This window comes from Bos grunniens, chromosome 10 (genome assembly GCF_055505025.1).
Source record: "Bos grunniens cultivar Pamir isolate PY7600 chromosome 10, Bosgru_T2T1.0, whole genome shotgun sequence".
In the NCBI taxonomy this organism is placed as follows: domain Eukaryota; kingdom Metazoa; phylum Chordata; class Mammalia; order Artiodactyla; family Bovidae; genus Bos; species Bos grunniens.
Window position 1 is genome coordinate 75753172 of NC_141174.1, and position 22547 is coordinate 75775718.

The 22547-nt window shown below is 37.1% G+C and overlaps 1 pseudogene across 1 annotated transcript; it reads left to right on the forward strand.

The window, feature by feature from the left end:
- The first annotated feature begins 10824 nt into the window (after window positions 1-10824).
- On the forward strand, window positions 10825-12305 carry LOC147364876 (olfactory receptor 4F15-like; annotated as a pseudogene). Its single transcript, XR_015135056.1, has one exon. The product of XR_015135056.1 is annotated as an olfactory receptor 4F15-like (transcript).
- The last annotated feature ends 10242 nt before the right edge of the window (window positions 12306-22547 follow it).

Consider the following 22547-nt stretch of genomic DNA (forward strand, 5'->3'; position numbering starts at 1 on the left):
GTCCTTTCTCTTCCTGTGAGACTTTTAAACAATTATCTCACAAAATTTCTCAGCTACTTTTTAGCTCTCCGGATTAGGCTTTATGAAGACAATGGCATAATATTTAGTATCAGGAAATTAATTAATTGTAATTTCATTAACAACAATTAGTTTTTCATATTTACTTCAATTGAACCTATGTGTTTAAAGGGAACTCTTTTTATAGCTTTGAATACCTATGATTAAGATGTGTGTGATTGAAATTTGTACTTGCTAGATTTCTTTTCTGAGAAGAATTTCCAGTATTTAGTGTGTCTGGCATCGGTGCAGAATCTCAGGGTTAGATTATGAGTTCTTTCCTGTCTGCTGCCAAACTTATGTGAATCATGTATTATACATTCTCATTCTTAATTTAGTAAATCAGGAGAATATTACTCTTTTAATCCATTGGAGAATAGCCTTGCTATAAATGTGACATATTTTTCATATTTATTACAAAGTTTAAAAACTGCACAAGCCTGCAAACTTTTGTTAATATGTTATCACCATGATATACAGGGAAGCATAGTGGTTAATTACATGGCCTTTGAAATCAGACAGATCTGGATTTGAGTCTTGGCTCCACAATAAGCAGGGTGATGTAAATCAAGTTACTTACTTCACCTGAGGCTTAACTTCATTCAAAGGAGAACACACGCACAGAGTTTCTCAGTTAAGCTCTTTCAATGTAAATATCCTTCACAATAGAACTTTAAATTATGCTTAGTTAATATGTTCATCGCTAATCACTGATATTAGTTTCAAGGGTAATTGATAGACATTCTATTATCTGGAAATATTGACTCTAAAGGATTCCTCAGGTATGCTTGGTTGCACAAACATTTTTTGTTTTCCTTTAATTTAATTTAACTCTGTAGCAAACTTCTAATATTCCATGTTTCTTCAGGCCATGGGGATTTTAAGGCAGAATTCCCGTGTTGAATGGACTGAGGACTATTAGGTCACCACAGTATCAAGTGGTCACTGAGAGCTGATATTTATGATGAAGCAGCTATTACTTACTCTGGTTGTTGGTGGTTTAGTCACTAGGTCATATCCAACTCCTGAGACCTCATGGACTGTAGCCTGCTAAGCTCCTGTGTCTATGGGATTTCCCAGGCAAGAATATTGAAGCAGGTTGTCATTTCCTTCTATGGGATTTCCCAGGCAAGAATATTGAAGCAGGTTGTCATTTCCTTCTCCAGGGGATCTTTCCAGCCTAGGAACTGAACCCAGCTCTCCTGCATTGCAGGTGGATTCTTTACCAACAGAGCCACCAGGAAAGCCCCATAACTTACTCTAGATGTCCCAGTAAAAACCACAGGGGTAACAAAATTGAAAAAAAAATTTAAATGATACCGGCATATCTGAGGTTATTGCTTTCTACCAAACCTTTTTCTTCTTCATATTTTTTGTTTGTTTTGATATGGTAAGTAAACAAGCAAGATAAATTTGGTAGTCTGCTAAAATTCAGAATTTTATATTTTCTCTATTTTTCAATTCAATAAATATTTACTGAATACCTCTTGGGTGATAACATTTAGCAGGGAAAACTGAAACTTGTTTCAAGATATGTGGCTTGTTCTATACATCTGAATTTTACTCTTGAGTTATGGGAATATTTTTGTGTCTAGGTTGTAGCATATTCCAAGAGAGACTTGAATAATTTGTACAATTTATTATTACATGCACTGCTTTGGACTGGGCCATGAAGTTTTATGAAAACTCATTAAGATTAGAGCTGTTTTTTTTTTTTCCTCCGTATCACATACTTTTAGGTCAGATGAATTCTGCAGGTTGTTTCTATTTTTTCAAGTGTATTTCATAAAGTACTGGATTTTCTACCCAGGCTTGATATTATACTGTTCTCAAAACCCTACGAAAATCTGTGTGACCCTTGAGGTATTACAGGTATTGTGCATGTGGGTGAGCAGTGTAGGAGTGGGAAAGGAGTGAAATGGGCAGTATTCTACCAGCCACAGCAGGTTTGGTGAATACTCCTCTGGAAATAAAAATGTATTATGGGCATGAAACTCATTTAATAGAAATATACATTTTACGTAAGTTAGCTATACTTCAGTACCTTAGAAATTTCCTTATTTTAGGCATAGAAAAAGTTGTTTGAGGTTCACAAATCAGTGGATTCAAAATTATTAGAAAAATGTTCATACCTTCCCAGAGGGTTGACCTGTAGAAGGCAACAAAACTTCTCTGGTCATAGAATCTTGCTGGACACAAGTCAAGGAGTGTGTGATTCAGCTCAGTAAGGGAATGAAAACAGAAATGAAGGAGGCTTTCAGTGATTCTGCTTCCTCATTGCCAGGATCACATTGTGTTCCTTCATATTGTATTTTATTACTCTTTTCTGCACAGAATAAATTGAAGAAATAAACAGAAGCTTTCATTCCTCTGATTAAAAACAATTTAAACATGTAAATACATTATAGAATTTTCATAGTGATCTTTTTGCATTGCACAGGCATTAGAAATGTTTATAAACATGTACTCCATGCTTGTAATATTTCTTCAGTGGTATGGACAATATATTTGGATATTATTGGGTAGATCACAGACTTTTTAGTGAAAGGGATTTATTCAGAAGGAATCTCTTACCAAGACTTCTACAAATATTTTTCAGATAAAAATTTCTAAGATTATCTACAATGATTTCATAGTTTTTGGAAAAATGAGTCAGCAAACCAATATTAAAAAATATTTCCTGAAGACTCTTTCAGTTGTCATGACTATCAATTAATATAAGCATACCAAAGTTTTAGAAATTTAGGGAGGAGTTGAGAGTAGAGAAATACCAAATTGTTTATATCGAACATGTATTAAAAAGATAAAGGAGTAATAACAAAGGGAAGACACATCCAAGAAATTAAATAAAGACAAAAAGTTGTGTACATTTTCATAAAGGTTTTGATCTTTTTAAAATTGAAGTATAATCAATTTAAAATGCTATGTTAGTTTCTGTTATTCAGCAAAATGATTCTGATCATTTTGAAATAATCAACATTAGTAGAATATAGTGATGAACAGTGTAAAACTGCAGGATAGCAACACTTTTCTGTTTACTTTTTGAACATTTCAATTTTATTGGGGAAAGGCAATTTTTTCATGTAGCAATAACCAACTTTGTATACAATTTACAAGAGAAGTATGCATTGAGATAATTGTGGGTATCAGTAGGAGGATGTGGTAGATAAATCCACCATTCAGGTTAGAGATAGTTTTACGAAATAAAGGAAAGCACTTAGTATGATAATGACTGATTCACCAGGTCATTACTTGTATATGGTCCACAACATTCACTGCTTCTGTATCAGGAGTTTCTGGGTCCTGCTTCATTTAATGAGAATCAAAAATTGATTAGAAGCAATCAATGTAACTCTAAGCGGCAGTGAGGAGTGCTTTAGGATGTGAGGTCTAGAAGTTCCCTGAATTGATAGGATTCAGAGATGGGTGGATAAATAGAAATTAAAGTTGTGTGGAGGACTCTGAAACCTATTGTAATGTGCTTCCTAAGGGGGGAAAAAAAGTAGGACATAGACAGCTAGATAAATATTTAGCTAATAAATAGTAAAGTAAAACTCACCTGGACAGTGCAGTACCTAGAGGGAATGTCATCTCCATGTTCAGGACCCAGCCCCACTGGCTGTGTATCCCAACTTCTAAAAGACATAGTTTTTGACAATAGGCCCCGAGGACAGTTTCTTTAGTACAGCATGTTTCAACAGGGCTGTATACTTGTTAGGTCTCTCTCTTCTCTGACTTGCTGCTACTTGTTGGTCTGTGGGATATGATGCTATTTGAATTCCCTGTTATCAATTCTTTTTTGTTAAAATTAATTTGAACAAGAATGTATGCTTCAAAAGTCAATTTGGATTTATATTATTCTTTGAATGAATTGCTCTTTACTTGTTGGATTCAATTTCTTGGCTTATGATAAAGTGACAGGCAAGCTGTGAGGAAGTAATTTACACTGATGGTTGCTTAAAACAATGTTTTGATTAACAAAAATGAAATCCTTCTTTGGACAGGGTCAAAAATATGATAAAATATTAAACCAAAAATCTATCATCTTCAAATTATACATCCATTCATCCATCTATCCATGCATTCATAAACATTTATTGAACACTTACTGTGGGCCAGGGTTTGTTAATATATTATCTGTCCTTAGGGAACTCATATGTGTGATAGATGTCATACAAGATAGCCCAGGTGGCACTAGAAGTAAAGAACCCACCTGGCATTGCAGAATATTAACAGACATAGATTCGATCCCTGGGTCAGGAATATCCCGTGGAAGAGGGCATGACAACCCAGTCCAGTATTGCCTGGAAAATCCCATGGGCATATGAGCCTGGTGGGCTACAGTCCAAGGGGTCGCAAAGAGTCAGACATGACTAAAGCAACTTAGCACACATGCATCCATCCTAAACATTATGCTTGCACAACACATGGTTGTTGTTCAGTTGCTAAGTCATGTACGACTCTTTGCAACCCCATGAACTGCAGGATGCCAGGCTTCCATGTCCTTCACCATCTCCTAGAGTTTGTTCAAACTCATGTCCATTGAGTGGATGATGCCATCCAACCATCTCATCCTCTGTTGTCCCTTTCTCCTCCTCCCTTCAATCTTTCCCAGCACCAGGATCTTTTCCAGTGAGTCAGTTCTTCATATCAGGTGGCCAAAGTATTGTATATTCAGCTTCAATATCAGTCATTTCAATGAATATTCAGTGTTGATTATTGTCTGGTTTGATCTCCTTGCAGTCAAAAGGACTCTTAAGAGCCTTCTCCAACACTGCAGTTCGAAAGCATCATTTCCTTGACACTCAGCCTTCTTTATGGTCCAACTCTCACATCTGTACATGACTACTGGAAAAACCATAGATTTGACTATATGGACCTTTGTAAGCAAAGTAATGTCTCTGATATTTAACATGCTGTCTAGTTTTATCATAGCTTTTCTTCCAATGAGCAAGGGTCTTTTAGTTTCATCACTGCAGTCACCATCCACAGTGATTTTGGAGCTGAGGAAAATAAAATCTGTCACTGTTTCCATTGTTTCCCTATCTATTTGCCATGAAGTGATGGAACTGGATGCCATGATCTTTGTTTTTTGAATGTAGAATTTTAAACCAGCTTTTTCACTGTCCTCTTTCACATTCATCAAGAAGCTCTTTAGTTCCTCTTCACTTTTTGCCATTAGGGTGGTGTCATCTGCATATCTGAGGCTGTTGATGTTTCTCCTGGCAATCTTGATTTCAACTGTGATTCATCCAGCCCAGCATTTAACATGATGTACTCCGCATAAAGAAAGCTAAGTGCTGAAGAATTGATGCTTTTGAACTGTGGTGTTGGAGAAGACTCTTGAGAGTCCTTGGACTGCAAGGATATCCAACTAGTCCATACTAAAAGAAATCAATCCTGAATATTCATTGAAAGCATTGATGCTGAAGCTGAAACACCAATACTTTGGCCACCTGATGCAAAGAACTGACTCATTGGAAAAGACCATGATGCTGAGAAAGACTGGAGACAGGAGAAGAAGGAGACAACAGAGGATGAGATAGTTGGATGGCATCACTGACTCAATGGACGTGCGTTTGAGCAAGCTCTGGGAGTTGGTGATGGACAGGGAAACCTGCCATGCTGCAGTCCATGGGGTCACAAAGAGTTGGACACAACTGAGTGACTGAACTGAACTGAATCTGCATATAAGTTAAATAAGCAGGGTGACAATATACAGCCTTGACATACTCCTTTTCCAATTTTGAATCAGTCCATTGTTGCATGTCTGGTTCTAACTGTTGTTTCTTGACCTGCATATGGGTTTTTCAGGAGGCAGGTAAGGTGGTCTGGTATTCCCATCTCTTTAAGAATTTTTCAGTTTGTTGTAGTCCACACAGTCAAGGCTTTAGCGTAGTCAGTGAAGCAGAAGTAATGTTTTTCTGGAATTCCTTTGCTTTCTCTATGATCCATCAGATGTTGGCAATTTGATCTCTGGCTCCTATGCTAAATCCAACTTGTACATCTGGAAGTTCTCAGTTTGCATACTGTTAAACCCTAACTTGAAGGATGTTGAGCATTACCAGAGGAGCCTGTGAAATGAGTGCAATTGTATGGTAGTTTGAACATTCTTTGGCATTGCTCTTCTTTAGGACTGGGTTGAAAACTGACCTTTTCCAGTCCTGTGGGCAATGCTTATTTTCCAAATTTGCTGGCATATTGAATGTAACCCTTTAACAGCATCATCTTTTAGTATTTTAAATAGCTCATCCAGACCTGCTTATGAGTGTTTGGGGGTCTCCTGGAGAGGCATGGGTTGACAGTGGCCTGCCGTGGGGTCTCTGTTGACCTACTGGCAGCAGCTGTCCTGGGAGACATGGATTGTTGGCATAAGTCCTCTTGGAAGAGGTTGCCATTAACCCTACCATAGAGCCTCTAACCCTATCATAGAGATTTCAGACTCCAGGACTGGGCTGCCTTAGGCCAAACAACTAACAGGGAGGGAGCACAGTCCCACTCATCAGCAAAAAATTGGATTAAAGATTTACTTAGCATGGCCCTGCTTACCAGAGCAAGGCCCAATTTTCCCCACAGCACAGCATGACATGACCTCATAAAAGAAAAAGGTCAGTTTCAGCTGGAAGAAAGAGGGAGTTTTTCATGGATTGTACTTACAGGTGAGAAGCAGTCCACAGAACTAAGAGCATGCACTTGTCAATTCAGTCTTAAGCAAGCAAGAGGACTAACGTTAACAAAATGGGCTTATCCAAGTAGTTCCAGAAAGTTGGAGTGTATTCTTCAGGGGTAAGGGAGAATGAGCTGTGAGACTGGAGATAGAGGATGTGTGTGTGTGTTAATCACTTCAGTCATGTCTGACTCTTTGTGACCCTATGGACTGTAGGCTCTTCTGTCGATGGGATTTTCCAGGCAAGAATACTGGAGTGGGTTGCCATTTCCTGCTCCAGGGGATCTTCCTGACCCAGGAATTGAACCCACATCTCTTATGTCTCCTGCATTGGCAGGTGGGTTCTTTACCTCTAGTGCCTCCAGGGAAGACAGAGGATAGATCAGCTATATGAAGGAATCTGAACTTTTGTAAAGGAGTAAAGTTATTGAAAGAGTTTAGGCAAGACTATAAGCAATCAGATAACTCTTAGATTGCTTTCTATCTTTTCTTTTACTCTCAATAGCTTACCTATTTTTTCCTGTTTATTCTCCTTTTAAAAAACCCATCTCAATTCTTAATCAATGAAGAAATACATCAATACACATGCACACATATGCCTCCAGAAAAGATGGTGTTTCAAGCATAAAAATGCAAAGGTTACGCCTCAAAATGGAGCCATTGCTTAGAATTTTTGTTATACTACTAGTTTTGATTCAGAAAAGAGTTGATCATCTCTGTAAATTTTCATCTCATTTTTTTCAATACTCGTGTTATATTTTTTCATTTAATATGCTCAGCATCTTGAATTTTTATTTATATTTTATAAAATTAATGGTTTTTAATTACAAATGTTAATTCTTTGTAAAAGTTATCTGAAATACAGATGTAAGGATTTTAGGAAATTCAAATCACATATACTCATTCACAATTTACTATAGTAATATTTCTTAAAGGTTAAACATTTATTCTTTAAGGTGTTTTTACATGCATACAAACAGAATCATGCTATTGACTTTATTCTACAAGATTTTTCACTTTAGGCCTCTGTAATATAGAATTATATCACTGCTTTTACTATACTATATCAATATCAGTAACCTCAGTGATTGTCCCATTTCTTCTGTTCAATTCTACTCTGATTTATCCAGTTATTGTTTATACAGTTCTAAATCTAGTGCCCTTTTGTCAGGGTCTCCTAGTATAATCCCTGTCATGTTTTATTTTGGCTATAGTACCTGCTCCGTCTCCATAACCCTCATTTCTGCCTGGCCTGGCTGCCCTCAAATCTGTTATTGGCTATAGTGTTTCCATGGTGGTGCTCCTACTTGCCTATGTGGTGCAGGCTGTGCCCAAACTGGAAACTGGGCATGATGCACAGTGGCATAAGGAGAAGTGATGACCTGGGAAAGAACATGTGTTAGTGGTGAAGACCTGGAAGAAAGCTTGATGGTGGTAGTACAAGTGGAGGACACATGGTATTCAATTCAGATGTGGACTAAGCATTAATAATGTTTGGTTATAAAAAGGAAAGGTAGTTTAGAAAAACTTATAAGGTAAAAAAGAAATTAATATATTAGTTAGAACCCTTTGAAATTCATATTTTACTTTTTTAATCTAGTGAAATGCCAATTTGATATGATTCAAACTGATAGTTATACACACACACACTAACACACACACACATGCTGAGATCAACGTTCTTTTGCTTATCCTTTATGTCTATTTTCCAGGCTTAAGTTTTTAAAATTGTGTTTTCTATAATTTTATTTTGTATGCTGCTTTTTAAAATTTAAATTTCATTATAAATTTTTTCATGATATTTTTCTACTTATTAGGTTGAGTGGTTTTCCCATTTGAATGCACTATTATATTGAAATTTAGTTTCTTATTGTTTTGAATTTAGGTTATATACAATTTTTATTTTTCTCATAGTTGTGTAACGTTTGCCACAATAGCTAAGTATTTTATCTCATCTGTTGTTATTACCTTAAGAAAACTGCCTTGTAATGGGAGTCTTAACTATAAGGCAATTTTTAAATATTTGATACAGATTTTGAAATTGTGTTCTGGAGAAGGTGTATGAATTTGTACTCTTGAATTACATAGTATGAAAGAGTCTGTGCCCTCACAGCCTCAGAATTTTTTTTTAACTCTGACAGTTTTCTGCAAACATAATAACAACTCCATGTTTTGGTTTGTCATTATATTTAATAACTATTTCCCCACATTTATTTTTTAACTTATATAGATACTTTAGATTTTGAATCTTAAACTGTAATTTTTTTTTTTCTGCATGATTTGCACATGTGGGCATATGCTTAGAAAGAGATTTATTACATAAAGGATTATCTAAAAATAAGCCTCCATTTTCATGTAGGTTTCTTTAATTTTTTTAAATTATCAATTTTAGTTGTGGTTGTAAGATAAGATATTTAGTTTATTTTTGACAAGTTTGGTAAGCTGTATCAACACCCATTTATGGGAAAATTTATTATTTCTATACTGATTTGATAATGCCCCTTAGACTTCTAATCTGTCTCTCTCCCTTCCCTCTAATGCATTCTACTACATTCTTTTTTGTAAAAATTGATTTTTACTGGAATATAGTTGTTTTACAATGTTGTTTTAGTTTCTACTGTAAAGCAAAATAAATCAGTCATATGTATATATATAAGTATATATATATATCCCCTCCCATTTGGACGTCCTTCCAATTCAGATCATCACATTGAATTAAGTAGAATTCTCTGTACTATAAAGTATGTTCTCATTCATTGTCTCTTTTGTACATAGTACCATATATATGTGTCAATCCCAATCTCCCAATTCCTCCCATCTCTCTATTTCCCCCTTGATATCCACATATTTCTTCTCTATGTCTATGTCCCTATTTCTGCTTTTCAAGTAAAATCATCTATAATGTTTTTCTAGAATTAATATATATGCATTAATATATGGTACTTGTTTTTCTTTGACTTACTTCATACTGTGTGACAGACTCTGGGTCCATCCACATCTCTGCAAATGACCCATGTTCCTTCCTTTTTATGACTCAGTAACATTCCACTGTATATATGTACCATGTCTTTATCCATTCCTCTCTTGGTGGGCATTTAGGTTGCTTCCATATTCTGGCTATTGTAAATAGTGCTGCTGTGAATATTGGAGTGCATGTATTTTTCTGAATTATGGTTTTCTTTGGGTGTATGTCCATTAGTGGGATTGCTGGGTCATACTGTAGTTCTATTTTTAGTTTTCTAAGAGTCTCCGTACTGTTTTCCATAGTGTCTGTATCAATTTACACTCCCACCAACAGTGCATGAGGGTTCCCTTTTCTCCACACCCTTTCCAGCATTTATTATTTGTAGATTTTTTTGATGATGGCCATTCTGATTGGTGTAAGGTGATACCCCATTGTAGTTTTGATTTTCATATCTCTGATAATTGTTGATGTTCATGAGTTTGTTGGCAATTTGCTTGTCTTCATTGGATAAATGTCTAGATTTTCTGCCAAGTTTTTGATTGATTTTTTTTTTTTATGATACAAGGAGCTCTGCATGAGCTCCTTGTGTATTTTGGAGATTAATCCTTTGTCTGTTGCTTTGTCTGCAAATATATTCTCCTATTCTGAAGGTTGTGTTTTCATCTTGTTTATGATTTCCTTTGCTTTGCAAAAAGATTTAAAGTTTAATTAGTTTATTAAATTCTTTACTTTGCAGCTTCTGTAAATTTTTTAAAGCACAAATATGATATGCCACTCTTCTGCCTCAGTGGGTTTCTATCACTTCTAAAATATGGATTAAAATTCTTAACACACCTATGGAATTTTACCTTGATCAGACCTGTACTGGTTATCTTTTATTTATTGCACACTGTTCTCTTTCTTCAGAGAAGGCAATGGCACCCCACTCCAGTACTCTTGCCTGGAAAATCCCATGGACGGAGGAGCCTGGTAGGCTGCAGTCCATGGGGTCGCTGGGAGTCGGACACGACTGAGTGACTTCACTTTCACTTTTCACTCTCACATTGGAGAAGGAAATGGCAACCCACTCCAGTGTTCTTGCCTGGAGAATCCCAGGGACGGGGGAGCCTGGTGGGCTGCCGTCTATGGGGTCGCACAGAGTCGGACATGACTGAAGCGACTTAGCAGCAGCAGTTCTCTTTCTTCATGCTTCACAACAGTTTCCATACCTTTCCTATTTTTCCTCATTTACTTAACTCCGTTCCTCACATAGATCTTACCATGAACATCTTCCAGGTCAGGGTAGATGATATGACTATGAGCTCTTATAGTCTTCTAAGCACTTCATTTTTTTTTTCTTTTTTTTCCCAAATATCATAGCACCTTTTTATCCATCTGGTTATGTAAGCAGTTACTTAATGCCTAGCTTCACAACTAGGTTAATGACAGACTGCATTTTACCCCAGAATGTGGCACAGTGCCAAGAAAATGTGAGGTCTTCTTGGTAGCTTCTCCATGAGTATTTGATAATGAATAAACTCTTGTATGAATTTTTAAAAGACATTTGTGATCCAGAGTGAAGAGTTTCTTTAATATCAGAATTTGAAGCACAGTGATGTCTACTTCTTTCAGTATCTCTGGTGTGTTCCTTGTAACTAATTTATTTGTTCCTTTCAGGTAAATGTCATTCACAAAGTCAATGAGTAAAGCAAATTACTCACCAGTATCTGAATTTGTGTTCCTGGGGCTTTCTACCTCCAGACCAGTGCAGCATTTCCTCCTTGCCTTCTCTACAGTGTTTTATGTAATAATTGTTCTAGGGAACTTTCTTGTTGTGTTTACAGTGACCTTTGACCCTCATCTACATTCCCCCATGTACTTCCTTCTAGCCAACCTCTCATCTATTGATTTGTGTTTTTCTACCTTAACAGTGCCTAAGATGATCTCTGACCTGTACTCTGGGCACAAAACCATATCCTTCCAGGGGTGTGTCACCCAGATATTTGTCCTTCACACGCTGGTGGATCTGAGATGGTGCTGCTCACTGCCATGGCCTTTGACCGCTATGTGGCCATATGTAAGCCCCTGCATTACCTGACCATCATGAGCCCACGGGTGTGCCTTTTGCTTCTGTGTGGTGCTTGGGCTATTGGCCTCATTCACTCAGTGGTCCAGTTAGCCTTTGTGATCCATTTGCCTTTCTGTGGTCCTAATGAAATCGACAGCTTTTACTGTGACCTTCCTTGGTTTATCAAACTTGCTTGCATAGATTCCTATAGAATGGAATTCATGGTCACTGCCAACAGTGGGTTCATATCCATGGGCACTTTCTTCTTGCTGATCATCTCCTATGTTTTCATCCTGGTCACTGTATGGAAACACTCTTCAGGTGGTTTGCGCAAGGCCCTCTCTACTCTTTCAGCACACATCACTGTGGTGGTTTTGTTCTTTGGACCCTGCATCTTTGTTTACATGTGGCCATTTCCCACGGTGCCAGTGGATAAATTTCTTGCCATTTTAGACTTTCTGGTTACACCCATGCTGAATCCTGCCATTTACACACTGAGAAATAAGGATATGAAGACAGCAATGAGCAGACTGAGTAATCAGCTCCTAAGTTTGAGGAAGGTCTCCTAAGTAACTCATGAGAGCACAAATTACTTCAAACAACTTCATGTAATACAAATGTTGAAATAAATACGTAAAAATTGTTTGTTTTTTTTTTTTAAGACAGTCACCATTTTATAGTATTCAGACTAGACCATTGATTATGAGGTTACATTGAATTCTCTGGGTAACAAGTTGTTTGTCAGCCAAATTAAAACCCTGGGAAATGCTTGGTGGAAGATTTTGAAAAAGCATCAGTTGCAGACTCTGAATCTTCTGAGTGTACAGCCTTACACATTAGAATACCTGAATTCAGTTATTCAATTAAATTTGAGCAATTGATTAACATAACTAATATTATCAAACTTTGTGGGAACTATGAAACATCTAATTGTCTTTTGATTTTAACCTAGGGTAAGAAAAAATTATATTTTTTCTGAAAGACAAAAAAATATGTAAGGGAGGATTTAAAACCTGTGGCAGTAAAATGGTGTAAAAAAAGTAGCAGACAGAAGTGATAAGGTAGTATAAGGGGAGATTGACAGATGTCAGGAGGAAAAGTATCAGAGAAAGACTCAGAAATATTATGTTTCATGAATTGGAAACTATGCTCCAATTGTTTGCCTCAATTTCAATGGACTCAACTCATCTCCATTTGGCCTAGGGCAGGGAAATTTATGTATACATTGCTGTTTCATGCTGTTTGAAATTGTGACTTAATCCATCAATGAATGTTCCTCAAACATCAGAACATATTGACTTGATCATATCCTGGCTGGTATTATTATTATCCAACAACTGCTCTATTTTTCAATGGTAACTTAATTTTTATACCCCTTTTTGCCTCAAAACATGGTATCAAATATGTGTTAGTGTGTATAATCTGTATAAGTTAAAAAACTGATTTAATTTATAGTTTGCTTTGTTAACTAGAAGACTGAGCCAAATTCCCTGCAGAACTATGTTTGAGTGTTTGTGATCCGAGATTCTTTTAGGATTATACAATCAGTTGTATATTTTATATTTTTCCTGTTTGTTGCTTTTATTTGTATTTTTAGTGGATTCTTGTTAGGTACATTAATCAAAAAGAACAGTGTAAAGCCAGATTTCTATTTGAACAATTTATCTTACTTTTGAAACTAGCAAGAGAAGGGAAAAGACTAAAGTTCTAAGCACAAAAGTTCTGAGGGCAAAACTGAATCACCCGAACTCTTCAGAGTGAGGAGACAAAGATCTTTTAAAATCATAATCCAAACTTGGAAAGAGTATATTCAAGGAACAAGAACAAACTTGAGTGTACCAAGTCTTATAAAAACTGCATTCAGATTCAAATAGGCTCAGTACATGATTGGATTGAAGTGATCATACCTTAACCTTTTATGCCTCATAGAGGAGACAGTAGATAGGTTGTGGAGGAATATTATGTCAGAACTACCTGATCTTTTATGTACAATGTGTAAAATAAAAAAATAATTATTTTTATAATGATTATGGGATATGCGAGAAGAAAGGATATATGACTGAAAATTAAGAGGAAAATAGTTAATAGAAACAGACCACAGATACTCAATTGTTGAAATTAGCAAAGAATTACTCATAAAATCAAGAGCGACATTAGGAAGTTGAAAAACTGAATGTTAAATTACAGAGAGAAACATTATCTAACAAAGAACCAAGTTATATTTTAGAAGTGAAAAAGAAATATTCCTAACAAGATGGTGGAGGAGTAGGTGGAGGCGGAGTACATGTCTCTCCACGGATACATCAGGAATACACCTTCAGACACAGAAACGCACGCAGAACACCAGCTGAGAGTGGACAGGAGTACCTGACCAGCAGAAAAGAACATATAGACCCACACAAAACTCAGAAGGATGAAGGAACTGGGGAAAAAACAGGAGTGTTAGTAGGACTGGACTTGCCCTCGGCAGGTGGGGGAACTGAAGCAGGGGTCCAATCCCCACATTGGGGCAATTGTCTGAGTCAGAGGAGCATTTAAGGCTGAGAGTGAAACAGCTGATCTGTGACAGCCTAAACTGAGTGAGACAGTCCTTGCCACAGCCATACATACCCCAGACAGGGTCGCAGTTCCCCTGGAAGGTGTGGTGGCTGGGAGCTGGAGTTTAGGGATTGTGGAGGAATCCCAGGGCAAGGGCTGCTGTTGACTGAGGAGAGGTGGATGTGAGGGAGGAGACTGTGGTGGGAAACGCCTGTGGAGGAAAGCCAGGCAGCCATGGAAGGAAGGAAATACTGCTGAGTCATGTGTTAGAGGGTGGAGCCATCACCATAGCCTCTCTCCCCATACGCTAGCATCAGCAGCTGAACAATAGAGAGGCTGGCCCATCAAATTCCTGACGACTGAACTAAAGAGCAGGATCCCACCCAGGGTGCACTTTTAAGTGCCTGACATGCTGGTCTACAGAGTAGGACCCCAGCCAGTGGGGCCCCTCTATATGTCTGACCTTCCAAATAACAGAGAAGGACCTCAGGTAAGGGAGCCCTCTAAGTGCCTAAACAGGGTTGAGCAGGGGGAAGCTACAGAGAAAGACTGGCCAAAGAGGCCTTCTGATCCCTAGCTACAAGGGGCTCAAAAAAAGACTCTGATAGGGCCATAGCTCCTGCGGCAGAGGTTGTCCATGTCCTTGCACACCCGGTGCCACCTGGGTCCCTACAAGCCAAGCAACTGCCCTACCTTCATGCTCAACTCTCCTTGGGGCAGAGCTGCAACCAGCAAAAAGAGCCTTGTGTCTATGTGCGCAGGGTTGCTTCAGTAGTGTCCCCTACGACCCTGTTCTACGACCCTGTAGACTGTGGCCTGCCAGTCTTCTCTGTCAGGGAAGGGGGTTCTCCAGGCGAGAATACTGGAGTGTATTGGCCAATACTGGTTGCTATACCCTTTTAGAGCACTATATTTCCTGCTGCCTTAGCCACCAACTCCCCTGAGTACCTGGTGCTGCTCGAGCTCTGGCAACCCAAGAAGCTGCACCACCTCCACACCTGGTCCTCACAGGGCAAACCCAAGTCCTCCAGAGCAGCCTCAGGAGCAAACCCCAGTGGATGACCCACATACGGAAGTGGAAATAAAACCACAGTTGAAACCCAGGGTTAATGTGGCTAAGGAAGAAGACCCAAAACCTTCCCACCAGCTGTATAAGCTGCAGATTAAATCCACACAATCAACTAGGCAGACTCTGACTATGGAATATATAAAAAGTCATTTAGAGCTCCCACAAAAGAAAAAGCACTAGTTCTGATACCTGTGGACATTGGAGGCAAGAACACAGAGAAATATGACCTGATTAGAATCTGAGTTACCCCCATAGCATGTCCAGAGATCAGCATAGTGTTGGAGGGCATCCTAGGAAGATGAGATGGACTGTGACTTCCCAGCGAGGGAAAGGACTGACAGCAGTGACTCAGGAAAAACATTTACTACTCTTATGTTTTGACTTGATCTGTAGATTCTTTTGGATTTTTTCTTTTTCTTTTACCTTTCTATCCCCCTCTGTTGTAGTTGTCGATTTTACTGGCATTATAAAATCTAATTAATCTTTTGAGCTTTTTTTTTTCCCTCAGTCAAAATTTTTTATTGTTGATATAGACCTCTGCTTCTACTTGGGCTTTTGCAGTTCTGTGGAGTTCTCTTTCTTTTTTTTAATTTTTCTTTTCTATTTTTTTAATTTTTTAAGCCTAATATTTTGGTAAATTTATTCCTTTGTTTGCTTTTCCTACTGTTCTTTTCCCCTTGCAGTTAATCTTTAATGTATGTAAATCTTCTTCATCTACCTGTATTTAACTTTGCATATCTAGTCTTTCTTTCTTTTCTTTCTTTGCTTTCCTCTCAACATATTTGTTAGTTTTATTTTCATTGCTTTATTCCCAACTTGACACCTTGCTTTAGTTTTGTTTTCCAGTTTGTGCTTTAGTTAGTTTTATTCTGGTAGATAAAATGTTTGGTTTCCTTTGTTCACTGGGTCAATCTACTGTACTTTATTTTTGTTGGACTGTTTTGATTTTGTTTATGGGTGTATATGTATATGTGTTTATTCAGTCACACTTTTTATTGTTGTTATAAACCTCTGTTGGGCTTTTGCAGTTCTGTGGAGTTTTCCTTTTTTGTTTCTTCTTCCATTTTTTTCTTTTTTTTTAATAACTTTAAATTTTAAAAACCTATTTTTTTTTGGCATTTATTCCTTTGTTTGCCTTTCCTACTGTTCTTTTCCCCTTGTAGTTAATCTTTAATGTGTACAAATCTTCATCTAACTATATTTAACTTTGCATATCTAGTCTTTCTTTCATTTCTTTCTTTCCTTTCCTCTCAACATATTTGTTAGTTTTGTTTTCATTGCTTTATTCCCCACTTGACATCTTGTTTTAGTTTTGTTTTCCAGTTTGTGTTTTAGTTAGTTTTGTTCATAACTGGTAAGTATAAATATTGATTTGCTTTGCTCACCTGGTCAAACTACTGTACTTTATTTTTTTGGACTGTTTTGACAAAGGGGAATATTTTATATATATATATATATATATATAAAATGTATATGTGTATATTCCATTATTTTAATTATTATTTGCCTGATTTTCTTACTGCTATTTGTCTGAGGTTCACCTTTGGTTTCTCGTTTTTGGATATTTGTTTTAATCTCACTTAATGCCATAACAAAACACTTGTGGAATCCTCATTTCTGACCAGAGATAAAGCCCTGAGTCTTTGGAATGGGAGCACTGACTCCAAGACCCTAGACTACCAGAGAACTAACCCTGAAAGTGAAAGTGAATTTGCTCAGTTGTGTCCGATTCTTCACATACCATGGACTGTAGGCTACCAGGCTCCTCCATACATGGGATTTTCCAGGCAAGAGTAGTAGAATGGGTTGCCATTTCCTTCTCCAGGAGATCTTCCCAACCCAGGGATTGAACCCAGGTCTCCCGCACTGTAGGCAGATGCTTTACTGTTGGAGCCACCAAAAGTGAGAACTCACACAAAGGAAACCACTTGGAAAGAAGACCAGGTATCACCCAACCACCAGTGGCACCCTGTGCAGGACACCTCATCTAAACAACAAACAAAACAAAAATAAAAACCCAATCATCAGCAGACAAGATTACCAGCTCACTCAGCCTTGCCAATCAGAGGAAAAACAAACAAACAAAACTCAGCACAAATCTCACCCTATAGGAAGCTTACACAAACCACTGGACCAACCTTAAGAGGACAGAAACCAAAAGGAAGAAAGAATTCAACCTTGAAGCCTGGGAAAAGGAGACCTCAAGCACAGTAAGTTAAAAAAAAAAATAATGAAAAGGCAGAGAAATACTACATAAATGAAGGGATAAACTAGAAACACAGAAGTCCAAATAAATGAAAATGAAATAGGCAAACTACCTGAAAAAGAATTCAGAATAACGATAGTAAAAATGATCAAAAACCTTGAAAACAAAATGGAGAAAATGCAAGAATCAATTAACAAAGACCTAGAAGAATTAAAGAATAAACATAGAGACAAACAACACAATAACTGAAATTAAAAATACTCTAGAAAGAATAAATCGCAAAATATCTGAAGTAGAAGAACGAATCAGTGAACTGGAAGATAAAATGGCAGATATAACTTCTGAAGAGCAGAATAAAGTAAAAAGAATGAAAAGAACTGAGGATAGTCTCAGAGACCTCTGGGACAATATCAAATGCACCAACATTTGAATTACAAGGGTCCCAGAAGAAGAAGAGAGAAAGAAAGGTTATGAGAAAATGTTTGAAGAGATTATAGTTGAAAATTTCCCCAACATGGAAAAGGAAATACTCAAAAGGCACAAAGTGTTCCAGACAGGACAAACCCAAGGCAAAACATGCCAAGACACATACTAATCAAACTAACAAAGACTAAACACAAAGAAAGAATATTAATAGCAGCAAAGGAGAAGCAACAAGTACCATACAAGGGAAACCCTATATGCTTAACAGCTGATCTTTCAGCAGAAACTCTGCAGGCCAGAAGGGAATGACAGGATGTATTTAAAGTACTGATAGGGAAAAATCTACAGCCAAGATTACTGTACCTGGCAAAGATCTGATTCAAATTGATGGAGGAAAAAAAGCTTTCCAGACAAATAAAAGTTAAGAGAATTCAGTACCACCAAACCAGGTTCACAACAAATATTAAACAGACTTGAATAGTCAAGAAATACAAGAGAAGGAAAAAAAAAAAGATCTACAAAATCAACCCCAAGCAATTAAGAAAGTGGCAATAGGAACATACATATCAACAATTAAATGTAAATGGACTAAATGCACCAACAAAAAGACACAGACTGGCTGAATGGATTCAAAAACAAGTCCCATATATATGCTGTCTACAAGAAACTCACTTCAGACCTCAAGACACATGTAGACTGAAAGTGAGAGGATGGACAAATATATTCAATCAAATGGGAAGCAAAAGAAAGCTGGAGTAGCAATCCTCATATCAGACAAAATAGACCTTAAAATAAAGAAGATTACAAGAAATAAAGAAGGACACTACACATTGATCAAGGAATCAATCCAAGAAGAAGACATAACAATTGTAAATATCTATGCACCCAACGTAGCAGCATCTCAATACATAAGACAAACACTAACAGGCATAAAAGGAGAAATCGACAGTAACACAATAATAGCAGGAGACTTTAACACCCCATTCACACCAATGGACAGATCATCAAAACAAAAAATTAATAAGAAACACAAATCTTAAATGATACATTAGATGAGCTGGATCTCATTGATATCTTCAGGACATTCCATCCAAATGCAGAAGAATGCACCTTCTTCTCAAGTGCACATGGAACATTCTCCAGGATAGACTACATCTTGGGTCACAAATCAAACCTCAGTAAATTTGAGAAAATTGAAATTGCATCAAGCATCTTCTCCAAACACAATGCTATGAGACTAGATATCAATTACAAGAAAAAAAAAAAAAAGCTGTAAGAAACACAAACACATGGAGATCAAGCAACACATTTCTAAATAACCACTGGTTAGTCAAAAAATCAAAAAATTTCTAGAAAAAAATGGAAATGAAAACATGACAACTCAAAACCTATGGGATGCAGTGAAAGCAGTCCTAATAGGGAAGTTTATAGCAATACAATCCTACCTTAAGAAACAAGAAAAACATCGAATAGACGACCTAATGTTGCATGTAAAACAACTGGAAAAACAAGAACAAAAAAAAAAACCAAAATTAGTAGAAGGAAAGAAATCATAAAAATCTGAGCAGAAATACATAAAAAAGAAATGAAAGAAACAATGGTAAAGATTAATAAAACTAAAAGCTGGTTCTTTGAGAAGATAAACAAATTGACAAGCCTTTAGCCAGACTCATCAAGAAAAAGAAAGAGAATCAAATCAACAAAATTAGAAATGAAAAAGGAGAGTTTACAACAGACAATGCAGAATACAAAGGATTATAAGAAACTATTATGAACAACTATATGGCAATAAAATGAATAACCTAGAAGAAACGGACAGATTCTTAGAAAAGTTCAATCTTCAAATACTAAACCAGGAAGAAATAGAAATTATGAACAACCCGATTACAAGCACTGAAATTGAAGCTGTGATCAAAAATCTCCCAAAAACAAAAACCCAGGGCCGGATGGCTTCACAGGATAATTCTATCAAATATTTAGAGAAGAGCTAACTCCTATCCTTCTAAAACTTTTTCAAAAAATTGCAGAGGAAGAAACACTTCCAAACTCATTCTTCGAGACCACCATCACCCTGATACCAAAACCAGACAAAGACAACACAAAAAAAGAAAACTACAGGCCAGTATCACTGATGAACATAGATTCAATAATCCTCAAAAAAAATTTTAGCAAACAGAATTCAGCAGCATATCAAAAAGTTCATACACCATGATTAAGTTAGGTTTATTCCAGTAATGCAAGGAGTCTTCAATAGGCACAAATTAATCAATGTGATACTCCATATTCACAAATTGAAAGATAAAAACCATATGATAATCTCAATAGATGCAGAAAAAGCCTTTTACAAAATTCAGTACCTATTTATGATTAAAATTCTTCAAAAAATGGCCATACCTCCACATGCTGCTGCTGCTAAGTCGCTTCAGTAGTGTCCAACTCTGTGCGACCCCATAGACGGCAGCCCACCAGGCTCCCCACTCCCTGGGATTCTCCAGGCAAGAACATTGGAGTGGGTTGCCATTGCCTTCTCCAATGCATGAAAATGAAGTCTCTCAGTTGTGTCCAACTGTGAGCGACCCCATGGACTGCAGCCCACCAGGCTCCTCCATCCATGGGATTTTCCAGGCAAGAGTACTGGAGTGGGGTGCCATTGCCTTCTCCGATAGCTTAACATAGTAAAGGCCATATTTGGAAAGCCTACAGCAAACATTATTCTCAACGGTGAAAAACTGAAAACATTCCCCCTAAGATCAGGAACAAAATAAATGTTTCACCAGTGTTATTCAACGTAGTTCTGGAAGTCCTAGCTACAACAGAGAAGAAAAAGAAATAAAAGTAATCCAGATCAGAAAAGAAGAAGTAAAGCTCTCACTGTCTGCAGATGACATGATACTGTACATAGAAAACCCTAAAGATAGTATGGAAAAATTGCTAGAGCTAATCAGTGAATTTAGCAAGTTGCAGGATACAAAATCAATACACAGTTGCATTTCTATATATTAACAATGAACAATCAGAAAAAGAAATTAAGGAATCAATCCCATTCGCCATTGCAACAAAAAGAATTAAATATCTAGGAATAAACTTACCTAAGGAGACAAAAAACTATACACAAAAAATTAGAAGACACTGATGAAAGAAATCAAAGAGGACATAAACAGATAGAGAGATATTCCATGTTCCTGGATAGGAACAATCAATATTGTGAAAATGACTACTACCAAATGCAATGTACAGATTCAATGCAATCCCTATCAAATTACCTATGGCATTTTTCACAGAACTAGAACAAAAAAATCTCACAATTCATATGGAAACACAAAAGACCCTGAATAGCCAAAGCAGTCTTGAGAAAGAAGAATGGAGCTGGAGGAATCAACCTTCCTGACTCCAAGTTATACTACAAAGCTACAATCATCAAAACAGTATGGCACTGGCACAAAAACAGAAATATAGACCAGTGGAACAAGATAGGAAGCCAAGAAATAAACCCATGCACCTATAGGTACCTTATATTTGACAAAGGAGGCAAGAATATACAATGGGCAAAGACAGCCTCTTCAATAAATGGTGCTGGGAAAACTGGACAGCTACATGTAAAATAATGAAATTAGAACACTTGCTAACACCATACACATAGATAAACTCGAAATGGATTAGCGACCTAAATGTAAGACCAGAAACTATAAAACTCTTAGAGGAAAACATAGGTAGAACCCTTGATGACATGAATCAAAGCAAGATCCTCTATGACCCACCTCTTAGAGTGATGGAAATAAAAACAAAAGTTAATAAGTGGGACCTGATTGAACTTAAAAGCTTTTGCACAGCCAAGGAAACTAAAAGCAAGGTGAAAAGACATCCCTTGGAATGGGAGAAAATAATAGCAAATGAAACAACTGACAAAGGATTAATTTCCAAAATATACAAGCAGCTCATACAACTCAATGCCAGAAAAACAAACAACCCAATCAAAAAGTGGGCAAAAGAGACACTGATGTATAGAACAGTCTTATGGACTCTGTGGGAGAGGGAGAGGGTGGGAAGATTTGGGAGAATGGCAATGAAACATGTAAAATATCATGTAGGAAACGAGTTGCCAGTCCAGGTTCGATGCACGATGCTGGATGCTTGGGGCTGGTGCACTAGGACGGCCCAGAGGGATGGTATGGGGAGGGAGGAGGGAGGAGGGTTCGGGATGGGGAACACATGTATACCTGTGGCGGATTCATTTTGATATTTGGCAAAACTAATACAATTATGTAAAGTTTAAAAATAAAAAAATAAAAAAAAAAGTGGGAAAAAGACCTAAACAGACATTTCTCCAAAGAAGACATATGGATGGCTAACAAACATGAAAAGATGCTCAACATCGCTCATTATTAGAGAAATGCAAATCAAAACTACAATGAGATATCACTTCACACCAGTCAGAATGGCCATCATCAAAAAGTCTACAAACAATAAATGCTGGAGAGGGTGTGGAGAAAAGGGCACACTCTTGTACTGTTGATGGGAATGCAAACTGATGCAGCCACTATGGAAGACAGTATGGAGGTTCCTTAAAAAAAATAG